The sequence below is a fragment of the Vicugna pacos genome, chromosome 9, assembly GCF_048564905.1.
Source record: "Vicugna pacos chromosome 9, VicPac4, whole genome shotgun sequence".
NCBI lineage: Eukaryota > Metazoa > Chordata > Mammalia > Artiodactyla > Camelidae > Vicugna > Vicugna pacos.
In genome coordinates this window covers 73,556,894-73,569,072 of record NC_132995.1, presented here as the reverse complement: position 1 = coordinate 73,569,072, position 12,179 = coordinate 73,556,894, and the positions used below count along the sequence as shown (strand labels likewise).

Sequence of the window (12,179 nt, the reverse complement as noted above, 5' to 3'; positions counted from 1 at the left end):
TTTTAGTAAAATCTTCAGTCAGTCATAAATGGAACTGAGAAAAATGAATCTTAGAGTTGTGTGTTTTAGGTGAAATGCTGCTGCATCCTTGTGTAGCTAGTTACGGTAAAACTGTAAAGCGTCCCCGCCCCCTTTTAGGTATGCTACCTGTGAAGTAGAGAATTTCCCCCTTGTTTGTCTTGTTGGTGAAGCGAAATTAGGAGAGTGAACTCCTGCCGCATTAGAACATTTGAAAGAATGGCTTGAGGAGCGATGGATTTTAGTTTACTTGCCATCCTTCCTTCAGTGCCATCAGATGATCCTGAGGATAATATATTTTGAGGATGTTTTTTCCTCCACCCCTGCACCTCCTTTTGCCCCGAGTTGTTGGAATCATTCTTGTGTGATCGTGCGTGAGTTCTACCTGTCTAGAGCGGGGTGCCTCAAGCCCAGCTGCCCAGTCAGTCGTGATTATTTACACTGTTAGCTTTTGTGTCCTTCCACTGGAAGCCTTCTTTACCTCGTCGGAAAGAATAATGGCTCTTTGCAACTCAAGTGGTGTACTTGGAGGTGCCTAGGAATGGCAGTGGTCGAGGGGCCGAAACTTTATAGTAAATTCCAAAGAAGCAAGTCTTCTACGTTGACCCTAAGCTGTGGATACAAGATCTGACCTATCCCTGCGCTGGTTTCCTGAAATCTCCATCGGAGGGAGAGTCGTTTGATTAGCAAGGTAAATGCAGGCCTCCGGGGCAGGGAGCCCTCAGAAGTGTAACTCAGAGCTGGTCTGGTTTAAGACATTTCCAGTGAGGAGTCAGGGAGGAGGAAGTGGCCACTTGGGAGAGGACAGACAGGCTTCTCTGCCGGTAACCAGATGCCTGCCAGAGAGGTGGTAAAGTAGCCCTGCATTTCCCAACTGGCAAATGGGAAAAGGGCATGCGTGCAGAGAGGGAGTGGGGGGGCCGCGAGGAGAACTCTGGAATGTGCCCTAGATGTGCGCCGCCTTTCCGTCTTTACCTCTGAGAGTATTTCGTGCCCTTCAGGGTCTAGGGCAGCTCTTCCTCAGTTCTCAGACCTGTTCACTCCCTCCCTTGGTGCTCCACCTGAGGCCCCACGTGGAGGTGCCTCCCTCAAAGCTGGCCTCCCTTGTAGGGGAGGATGCTGAGCAGGTTACTTCATAAGAAACCTTCAGACCTCAGTGTTTCCCCACGCCCTTCTTCTCAAACTAACGTCCTGTATCCTACAGATTAAAGACTCATTTAGCTTCACTGTCTCTTGGACAATTAAAAAGTGGGATACTCCGTTTGACTGAGAAAAGTAAACCGAACAGTCTAAAGATACAGAAATAGAGGAAGATAATGCATGAATTGTCTGGGTGAGAACCGTGGGTGATGGGCGGGGAGAGCAGGGCTGGGGGTGGACTTGTGCTGGACAGCCCATGCCCTCGGCCTTGAGAGAGGGAAGGAGGCCCCCACGCTCCTGCAGCCGCCTTGTGCTTCCTCTCCTTCCATTTGCCTGGTGAGAGGAGGAAGACAGCAACATGGAGGTGGCGTCACCATCTGTTCTCAAGGATGGGAGACAGATTTCAATTCAACGTGAGGGCTAAGCTGTGTTCACCTGGCGTTGGTATCAGGCACTGGATGTATTACGCCGGGAATGCAGTGTATCAGGAAAGTTAATTTTGTAGGAGAATCTAAGGTATTTCAGGAGTGACTTTGGTGGTGGTTTTTCTCGCTGGAGATAAAAGGCAGCATACAAAGAAACGGAGCCGCACTGCTCTGGGTTTGTTGTTCACAGTGAGATGGTCGGAGGTGCTGCAGTCAGATCCCAGACCTGAAAAGAGGGCAAAGGATAGCAAACAAAAGTTTTTCTTGTACTTAGAACATTGGTCTGCTCAAGGAGGAGGCAGTCCTGTGGCGACATGACGAGGAGCTTGCGAGTCTCTGTTAAAGGCCAAGGTTTGTGCAAACAGCCTATGGAGAAGACAGCTGGCTGTCTGCTCAGAGCTTGAGCCTGCGTGGGGCTCGGGGGAAGGAGCCGCGGAGCAGCGGGCCCAGCAGTTGGGGCCGGTGGAGGCTCTGACGAGATGGACAAAGGCTCGTTTCAGACATTTTCAGATTACAACACTGTACAAAATGCATTTTTACTTTGAGACCCAGGCCATCAGTAAGTATGTCTGGAACAATTGCCATGAAACAGTACGTACCCTTACTGTGTATTGCTTCCATTTTTGTTTCTATTTCTACTCGTTCTGTTTCTGGTCAGTGTTCTGAAAAACTCAACTCTTGAGGGATCACAGTCCACTCTTTGGAAACCATTTGTCTAATAGAAGGAAACACAGGCTGCCGTGAAGCAGGCTGGGCACTGGGGTTGAAGATGCTGGAGGGGGTAGAGTGGGGAGCAGAGAATTGGTCGGGAGATACCTGGACCCCGTCGGTGGGGACAGGAAGGAGCGTGGAAGCCCTTTTGGTGTCTAATGGATGCAGGGCTCACATTAGTGAAAGGCAGCTGGATGGGCAGGTGCAAAACTAGAACTTCACCAGTTCTGTCCACTTCAAAGCAAAACAGTAGGCTTTGAGGGAAGAGGAGGTGTGGAAGGAGGAAACTGAGATTTGAAAGCAGTGTCTTTAAAGCAGTAGATTTTTCTCTGTAGGTTAAATAGAAAGATAAATGGATCCAGAATAAGTTGGCTGATAGATTTAGGCCACTTTCATCAGCTGGCTAGGGAGCAAAGGGCCCCACAGTGCGGAGTGCGTGGGTAGGTGGCACACGTCTCCCCATCCAGCTTTGAGAAGTTCGTGCAGAAGAAGCGGATGGAATGTGTTGTTTCAAAACCCCATTTGCTGATCAAACTCCTTAAGAAGTTGGCTGCTTGCCTCACAGTGAATTGGAAAAGTATTCTCATTATGTTTTATGAAAGGGTTAGATTATCGAGACTTCCTCAGACATCTATTTCAAGATCTACAATCAAACTGGAACCATCAGTCATAGTCTTTGGGATTGCCAGAAAAGCTTCTTGGAGAAATAGGTGAGGCGGCATCCAGCATCCTTGGGCTAATTCCAGTAGCTATGCCCTAGAGTTAATCAAGGGCAAAGTCTATCTGCAGGCCTTTGATTTCCTTTTTATAATAATTAATGTCTGACTCCAACACCTGACACCCACACCAGTGGACAAAATACGACAAAGCCTGGAGGAAAACGTACACGGGTATCAAAGATCAGCCGGGTTGCTTGGTTACTGCTTGCTGTTATCATCCACGTTCTGACCTAGTTGGAGCCTTCCTTTGACCCATTCCTGCCTTGTCTGATTTTCTTACCTTAGTTGATGCATTTTCAGTGTTTGACTACACTTCTCCGCCGCCGCCTGCTGTCTAATGCTTTCAGCCCTGGTTCCTCTGACGTTATCTCTGAGCTGCAGACGTATTGTCTCCACCTGACGCCACGGAGCCCAGATTGGGAGCCCGTGCTGGACCCCAGCCTGGGCTGTGTTGGTGTCCACCGTATCCTGCCAAGGCCACCTTAGAAATAACTGGACATCAATAGGTTTACACACTGGTTTTGATTTAACTTTGAAATTTTCGGGACATGGAGAAATCAACTTGGTCAAGTTAAGTTAATTAGCTTTCTCCAAAATAGACTTTAAAAACCTTTAAAAAGTACATTTTGAAGGCATAGAAAACTTCTCCTTGTCTGGTACGTGTTTATTTCGTGGAAGAGGAGGAAGAAGGAATTTTCATTTGATAAAAAATTTTTGAACAAATTAAAACCCTCCTTTTACAAAATGTTTCATTTTAGGGACATAATTCCCCAAACTAGTCTTGCTGAATTTAACCTGTTTGGCTCTAATACATGTAAAAATATTGAGACAATCATGGAATTGAATGCTTTATAATTTATCACATGCCATTTTAAGGACCTCTGAAGACTGCAGCTATGTCCGGTTGAGAAAGATTCATTGCCTTTTCATATTTTAAAAACCAGTGTGAGTGTTACTGGACAGATCAATTTCTTACATGCTTTGTGCAGAAATCCAAGGCAAGAGGAAGTCTGCAGGGAGGAGGGCCACGTTGCTGGAGAGGGCAGTCCTGGCCACTTGGAGCAAAGGCAGCATGTCTGGAGTATCCCAGTTTAGTATCTGAACAAACCCTTAAGACATTTGGCATTTTGAGGATTTGAGAATGCTTCTAGCCTCAAGTCTCTAAATGTTTTCTTCAGTGTTTTTCATTTTTAAATTACAAAAGAGAAACTTGCTTGTTACAGAGAACATTACAAACAGTCAGTATTCAAGAGAGTGAAAGTTCACGTCTTCCCCTTTCCCCAGCTCCCACCTCCCCAGTTTCACCCCCAAACTCAGTTACCAGTTTTGGGGGTACAGCCCTTCAGAACTTTTTTTCCCTCTACAAATGCCAAAATGTACCCAGCTATGTATTTATGAAAAAAAGTATCATTTCGTAGCCTACTTTTCCCCCCACTTTGTAGTATGAGATGGCTGTTCCTCTCTGTGCTCTTGTTCATTGCAGTGTTGGTGTAATTTGTGACGGCGTGCCTGTACCAGCGTGTTTAACCGTTTCCCTGTCGTTAGACCTTAAGCTTACTTCTGATAAGTAATGATGCTGCAGGAAACACACTTGCACATGCATCCTTTTACACTTATGTGAATTTATTTTGAGGATAAAAGATAAAATCATTAGTATACTGCTTATTTTATGTTTCAGGTAACACAGAGTTATCAAAACGGACATGTTCTGCTATTTAATTACCCAAATACTCATTTCACAGTAAAAGCACAGCCCTGAACACTACAGGGATTTTACAGTGGGGGCAACACACAGCCCTTGCTCACAAGAGCTCACTCTCTAGAGTAGGGGGATTAGGCGTCCCGATGACTGTAACATCTTTTCTTTTATTTATGCTCCACCTTGTTCCAGAAATGATAAGGGGAGGCATACAAAGATGCACATAACATGACAAGATGAAGTAGACTTAGGATAAGAAATAAAAATCAGTCACAGGAGGATGTGATGGAGGGGTGAGTGAGGCTGGGAGGTGTGCTTCGAAGTACCCTTCTTCCTGGAGGTTCTGGCCCTCAGCTTTCCAGCAGCCAAAGAGAAGAAGCAAACAGTCCAGAGCAAGCTTCAAGGTGTCCCCCAAAAAACCAAATTGGAGAAGCCCATTTGTTCTCGATTCGAGGAGGTGAGAGAAATTTCTGCTTTGGATTTTCATCAAGAAAATGCTGTATTTGCAGTGACCAGCATCCCCAGCAACATTCCTGGGGCTGGGCAGTAAAACCTAGCGCCCTTGCTTTACGGTGCTGTTTCATCTCCTGTGCCTCCGGGCTAGCTGGGGCTGTCACGCCTTGGCACTGCCCAGGGAAGGGTCACTAGGGTGAAGTGTAAGTTCATGGGTTTAATCCAGAAATAGCTTCACGAGGACTGAAAGGGATACATGACCAATGAAAACAGCAATCTGGTATCATTCCTGGACATTTTTTTCTACAAGGCAGTACAGAGTATATAATTTTAGTGGAACTTCTGTGAAGAATCCTAAGAATTGCCCAAGAATCCTAAGCTTGCAACTTACAAAGCAAGAAGTGAGGGTGTTTTTGGATGGCATTCATAACAGAGGTTGTTTAAGATAAGATAAGATAAGATAAGATAAGATAAGATAAGATAAACAAGAGCAAAACTCTACACTTGATATTGTTCACATTGATCAGCTCTATCAGTTAGAAAGGATCAGAGCACCTTTCCAAGAAGCCTTGAGATCATCTCCAAGCCTAAAATTGTTGATAGGTTGCATAAGGTGAGTGTGTTACTGGGATTAGAGACCCACAAGCTAGGGCACCTTGACCTGATTGCGTGAAGCTGGGGAAAGTTCGGCTTTCGTGACCTGCCTGGAGCTGAGTGTCCGTAACCTCGTCTGCTTGAATCTTGCCTCGGGAACGCGGCCCCAGAACAATTCTTTATTACCTAGTCTGAGGGCCGAGCTTAGGTATTTTACAGGACTGATGGTCTGTAGTAAATGTTAAACTTGAGGTCACCTGAAGCCACATCTGGTCTCTTTCACGCATCATCTCCTCTCTGGCCTGTGAAATGGTTTGAGGAAACATGTCACTGTGTTTAGGTTTTTCGGCTCCCTGATAGTGTCACGCTAGGTACTGAGTCAGATAAAGTACCATGTTTATTGGAGAGGCATGCAGCTGGAATCAGTCTGGGGCAATGGCAGTCTTATGGAAGGAGGTCAGAAAGACCACTCCCGAAGCACCTCAGGTAGGGTTCTAAGTGTTTCTTAGGTAACAGAATAAAAATCCACCTAGAGAGTTCAGTAACAAGCCTGGGTTGTCATCTCATTTAAGCCACGAAATTCCCCCATCAGATCATAGTTGCAGGCGGGCTTCAAGGCCCTTAGGCCAAAGGTTAAAAGGCAGGAGAAATGATCACACTGATTAAGAGGCGGGATAGCCTTTCCCTCGGACTTGCCGTCGGAGAGACAGCTGGGGCACTCCCCGGCTGGGCAAGGGCAGTAATAATAAGCAACGCCCTTTACTGAGTGGTGCTTTGAACTACTGCTGAGTAACCAACCACCCCCAAAGCCTGGTGACTTAAAGCAGTGATTTCTTTCTTCCTGTGGTTCTGTGGGTGGCCGGGCAGTTCCTCTGCTGGTTATCTGCTCACTCATGGGTCTGCATTCAGCTGGAGGGTCGGCCGTGCGGGAAGGGTGACAGCGGGGCTGGTGGTTGGCGTGAGTGTGGCCTGTCTGCGGGCAGCCTCAGTTCTCCGCGCGGCCTCGCCCTCCAGGAGGCTGGAGGCTCCCTTTACACGGATGGATGGCTCAGGGCAGCGCTGCAGGAGAGGGGCAGCAGGCGCCGCGAGGTCTTTTGAGACCCTCCTGGACCTTCACAGCCTTTCCTCTGCTGCATCCTGTCTGTCAGCACGTGGCCAGGCCAACCCAGACTCCTGGGGGCAAAGACATAGACTCCACCTCTGGGTGGTAGGGTGGCAGTGTCACATTACAAAGGGATCCATGGTCATTAAGAGATTTACTGCAAGTGGCAGCAACTGCCAAGCACTGTGCTAGGTGAATGTAACTTGTCCCATTTAAGCCACATAACCGTCTTGCACTGCTGGCTTTCTCATCTCCATTTTATAGAACCTGCAGGGCAAGAGGTCATAGTCTTCTTGCCCAAGAACACCTCGTACAGCCTGGGGTTGCGTTCTAGCTCGCTCTCTCTAGCTGAATGGAATTAGAACTCAACAGGTGGGGAAAATTCACTAAATTGTTCTTCAACCCCTGCAACCCATTCAGTACAGTCTCCTGTTTCCTGTGGGGAGCAGGCAAAAGGAGAGAGAACGTGGGTAGGCAGAGCCCTACCTCAGCCACTTCCTGGCGTCCTGAGGACCTCCCAGGGGTGGTCAGATGGGCAGTTTGGAGGTGAGAAGGACCTCCCTGTCTCCTTAGGTTCTGAACGCCTAGGTTGCTTGGCAGATGCCCCAGTGATTCCTTAAAAAAAAAAAAGAAAAGAAAAAGAACAAAACATAATTGGAAAAATCTTGCTCTGTCCAGCTTTTTCTTGATTTCACAGTTTTGGCCGAAAGCCAAGAGATGTCCCAAGCCAGGAGGCTCCTACCATGATCCCTCCAGGAATGCAAGAGCAGAGGTGTGGAAGTAAGTCCATCAGAAGTGGTAGAGGTTGAGTGCAGAACCTCACCCCTCTTCCAGGGTCCCCCAGGTGATGCGGTGCCAGCCGGTCCCTGCTTCAGTGGCAGGGCCCCTCACTCACTCACACCCTGACTACGGCTCAAGGAGTGTGTTATGTCTGCAATGCTGATTTCCTTAAAGATGGGCCCTAAAATTGTATAAGCTTCCAGCCCCTTACTTTTTCTGTGTCAGGCGCTGTGCGTGTGACTTCTAATTGCTGTTGGCTTCTGGCTTAAGGCATTCTGATTTATCCCAAATCCAGTGGCTATGTTTGGAACTCATAGATTTAAAAAACAAAGGCTTGTTTATGAAAGTTTTGAACAGGGTACAATGCTAAGAGGCAACATTTATCAAGCAAATAAAATGTGCCGTCTGTGCTCTGAGCCTTAAGACACTAGAGAATGAACTCCTGAAATCTCCTAAGGGGAGAATTCTTCAGCGGGTTGGGAGTTGGGAAAGGAGACCTTTTTCATTGCCAGCTCCCTCACAGCCACACTTCTTGTTAGGCATTATAAAGACAAATCCCAAGCCGAGAGTCTGTGTAAAATGAGATACAAGATTTTAAATAAGACCAAAAGAAAAAAGCTGACATGATGTAGATTGACTATATTGGATTTCATTTTTTAATTTTCGCGTTAATCGGGAGGACATGTAAAAAAGTATTAATAAATGTAACGTAGGAGAATAAGAATGAAAGTTTCGCTAACATTCTAATTAAAAATACCTATGATAGAAGGGAGAGTTGATCAAGTGCTGTGCAAAATTAAGGGGGAAAATTATTTCTTGGATGAGTAGGAATTTTCAGAGAGGGGTTAAGGAGATGGGGTTACCCTCACCCTTGCTGTGTCAGTCTCTCTTCGTGGAGACGCTGGGCTGTGTGAAAAATACATGTCAAGAAACCTTATGCCCCCTGATCCCCCAGAAAACAAACTATAGGAAGAAAGACTACAGATTCTTCTTGGCTGGTGGGAATAAGCAGAATGTATACTGAGACAGTGCTGTGTGGTGTGGGAGGGGTTGGGGGGAGGCTCTGGGATGTGAAAATTTGAAAACACTAAATTACAGGGATCGCATTCCCAGAAGGCACTGAACAAAGGATGTCAGGAGACAGACAGGACTGTGAGGGAGGAAAGGGAACTCAAGGAGACCTGTAGCAACACGAACTGCCTGTCAGAACCGTTCTCGGACACTTGTAGCGAGCTGAGGTCATGTCCCTTGAGTGAGGCTGTTTCTTGCTGGGGGTGGATGACGCTTTTTAAAATTTTTTTAATTTAATTGTTTTGAGGCGGGAGGACATCATTAGGTCTGTTTATTTACCTTTTCTTGATGGAGGTGCTGGGGATTGGACCCAGGGCCTTGTGCGTGCTAAGCATGCGCTCTGCCCCTTGAGCTATACCTTCCCCCCGACTCTTTTTTTTTTTTTAATTTCAGAGTGATTTACTTTTCCAGTTGAAGTATAGTCAGTTTACCATGTTGTGTCAATTGCTGGTGTCCAGTAGAGTGTTTAGTGGGTGGGTTGTACAGCCAGTTTAGGGGACAGAGTTCAGCCTCCTTCCTGCTCTAGCATCCTGTGATTGAAATTATTACATAGAATTATGGGGGAAATAAAGGCCAGTTAGAAATATGTGAATGTTCAACCTGAAATACATTACTCTCTGTTCTCATTAAAAATCTATAATCCAAAAAAGTTGTTTCAGGCAATTGCCAACGTCAGTTGCCAAGGTCTGTAACAGTCAGGATTGAATCGTTTTTCTTTAACTTGAATTCTGTCACATGCTTTTGGAGGAGAAAGTGTTGAAAGAATGGGAATATACGAAGGGTGCCCTTATGCACAGCTCAGTCTCTTGACAGGGAAGAACCATAGAGAAATCTCTTCTATGGAAATAAGCAATTCCTTGTGAAGTCTTTTTTTTTTATCTTTTAAAAATAGTTCTCTCTCTCCTTTTTAAAATTTGAAGGTTGTATTTATTTATTTTTTTGGTGGGGGGAGGTGATTAGGTTTATTTATTTATTTTTAGAGGCAGTGCTGTGGATTGAACCCAGGACCTTGTGTGTGCTAAGTATGCACTCTACCCCTTGAGCTATGTCCCCCCTCTGTTAAATCTTAAGTGTCATCATATATCTGAGAAAGGGAGTGTAACTTCATCATATTAATAGAGGGTTCCTTAGCCTCTCCTGGTTCAGTCTTCGTTTCTTCCCATTTGCTTCACTTTAAAGAGCAGTACCACAAAGATCGGAGGACCACAGACGGGAGGGTGGCTTTTATGCAGCAGGCTCTCTTTCGACTTTCACCCTGATGCTGATGGTTCTTGGAACTTGATGCTCAGAAGCGAAGAAGGGTGGAATGTTTTCTGCCTGTAATTCTAACCTTTTTTCAACACACAATTAACAACAATGATAAAAAACAGAAACTAACTGCAGTTAGCTGACAGCTTGGTGTGCATTTGATTAGATGCTCAAGTTTTACATGAAGGACAGCCAGAAGCGGGCAGTGTGCTAAGTTGTTCCTCCCTGCGGGGCTTTGTGTCTGTGGTTAACCGCCGCCATGTGCAAGCGCTGAGGGAGGTGGTGCAGTGCACCACCCGCATGAAAATGCAAGCAAAGCCGTCGCAGGTGTGGGGCAGGTATTTTTTGGTAGGGCTTTTGTTTGGTCTGGTAAACTTCTCTTTTTTTGTATTTGTGTGTCGTAGACAAATGGTTTACAGTCTGCTAATAGAGACTTTTTAAGCACTTTTACATGTTAGAGCTGCTGACACGGCAGGAAAATCACTAGAGAAGTGCTCTCATAACCGGTGAGAAGTTGAGCTTGGTTCGAAATGCCCTTGACATGCTGTGTGGTGCCGACAGCTACGCAGCTGGCCGTGCGTGTCAGGGGCTCAGAGGGGAGACCTGGGGTGGGGACTTGAACCTGGGACTTTTCTGTGTGTAAACGGTGACTGAAGCCACAGGTATGGGTGAAACCGCATAGGAAACACATAGGGAGAAGAGGGCCTGGGCCCGAGCCCTGGAGAATTCTGTACTTAGTGTCCGGGCAGAGGAAGAAGTGTGGTGGTGGTGGTGTGGAAACATACGGAAGAAAGTGTTTCAAGGAGAAAATGGTCAGTAGTGTCCGATGTGGCTGAAATGTCAGGTGCCATGGAGGTCACACGGAGAAGTCATTGCTGACCTGAGCAGTAGCTACTGCAGGGGAGTGATGAGGGTGGGGACAAGAATGAACTGGGCTGAGGAGTGGGAGAGGTGAGAAATGACAGCATAGACAAACCTCTCTAGAACTTTGTCTTAAAGGTCGAGGGGAGGGTGAAAGAGAGGGAGAGGGCCAGAGACCACACTGGAAGGGAGATACAGGATTGAAGAAGAGGTGGTGAGTCTGTTGACTTTTGACTGGGAACTTGAGCCTGTTTAAAAGCCAATAGAAAGATCTAGTTGGGGAGAGAATAAAGGATAATAGGGAGCAAAAGTTTCTCAAGAAGGCCAGAGGTTGTCTCCAAAGTCCACGGGTTGGAGAGGTTGTCTTGGGATGGGAGGACAGATGGGTGAAGATGCAGTTAGAGGTGCAGGTAGTTTGAATGGTTGATAAGGTGATGCTGAGAATTTTCATACATTGACTTCTATTTTTTGTGAAGTAGGATGGGGGTTATCTGTTGAGAATGGGGGTGGACGGTTGGAGGTTTGAACAGAGTGGGGACAATTTAGACAGTTAATTGTGTAGCGTGAAAGGGTGGGTTGGCGAGGGCAATGTGGTGGGCGTGTGGGGCAGGGTTGCAGGCTGTTTGATCCTCTGTGGTTTCACACTCAGCTCTCTGCTCCATGGCTTTTCCCAGCAGTGCTCTGATTGTTCAGGGCTTGGCACCGAGTAAATCGCTGGGCTCATCCGGGGCTGGAGGTTTGCCGGCTCTTGGCAGTGGGAAGGGAATGTAGGGTGTTAAAAAGACTCTTACTGAAACGATGGGCCCTGGATCTAAGCTGATTAAAGAGGGGAGTGAAAAGAGGAAAGGGCCAGTGGACTGAGGAAAAGCTGGGATCTGTGGACTTGAGAATGTTGTAATACTGAGCACACTTGAAGGAAGGGTCAACAAAGGGGGTACTTGCCATGTTATTTTGGAGGCCGAAAAGTGATGAGCAAGGGACAGTAAAGGTCTGTGGGCGGTGAAGGTGGCATGGAAGAGGTGCCATCAGATGAAGGACTGAACTGCTAAGGCAACCTGGGCCTTCTACACAGACAGGAAGTCACTCAGGATGATGGCGGGGCTTGAGGACGCAAGTGAACCAAGACCAAAGTCTTTGAGTGGGAGGGAGTGTTCGGGAGGTTGGACTACGGTATCAGAGAGAAGAGGGAGGGCTGGCATAACTGACCAGCAAGACCACAGCACCCTGGATCTTTACAGGAGGTGAAGGATGGGAGGAGTGCGGCCTGAAGGGAGCCACAAGGAGCAAAGAGGTTACAGGGCCGCTCCTGACTCTGAGGGATGAGGGATGACGCAGCCACCACGTGGGAGGGCCGCAGA

General features: G+C 47.0%; 1 protein-coding gene across 12 annotated transcripts in view; it reads left to right on the top strand.

The window, feature by feature from the left end:
- TLCD4 (TLC domain containing 4) overlaps window positions 1–12,179 on the top strand; it is a 76,615-nt gene that overhangs the window by 22,553 nt on the left and 41,883 nt on the right. Inside the window, exon 1 of one of the 12 annotated variants that reach the window (XM_072968159.1) lies at window positions 2,983–3,004. The exons of 10 other annotated variants lie outside the window; for them this stretch is intronic. The gene's annotated coding sequence lies outside the window, so the exon portion shown is untranslated. Of the gene's footprint in view, window positions 1–2,982; window positions 3,005–7,620; window positions 7,642–12,179 lie in introns of those variants that run through there. One more of the 12 variants, XM_072968167.1, reaches the window with a different exon arrangement.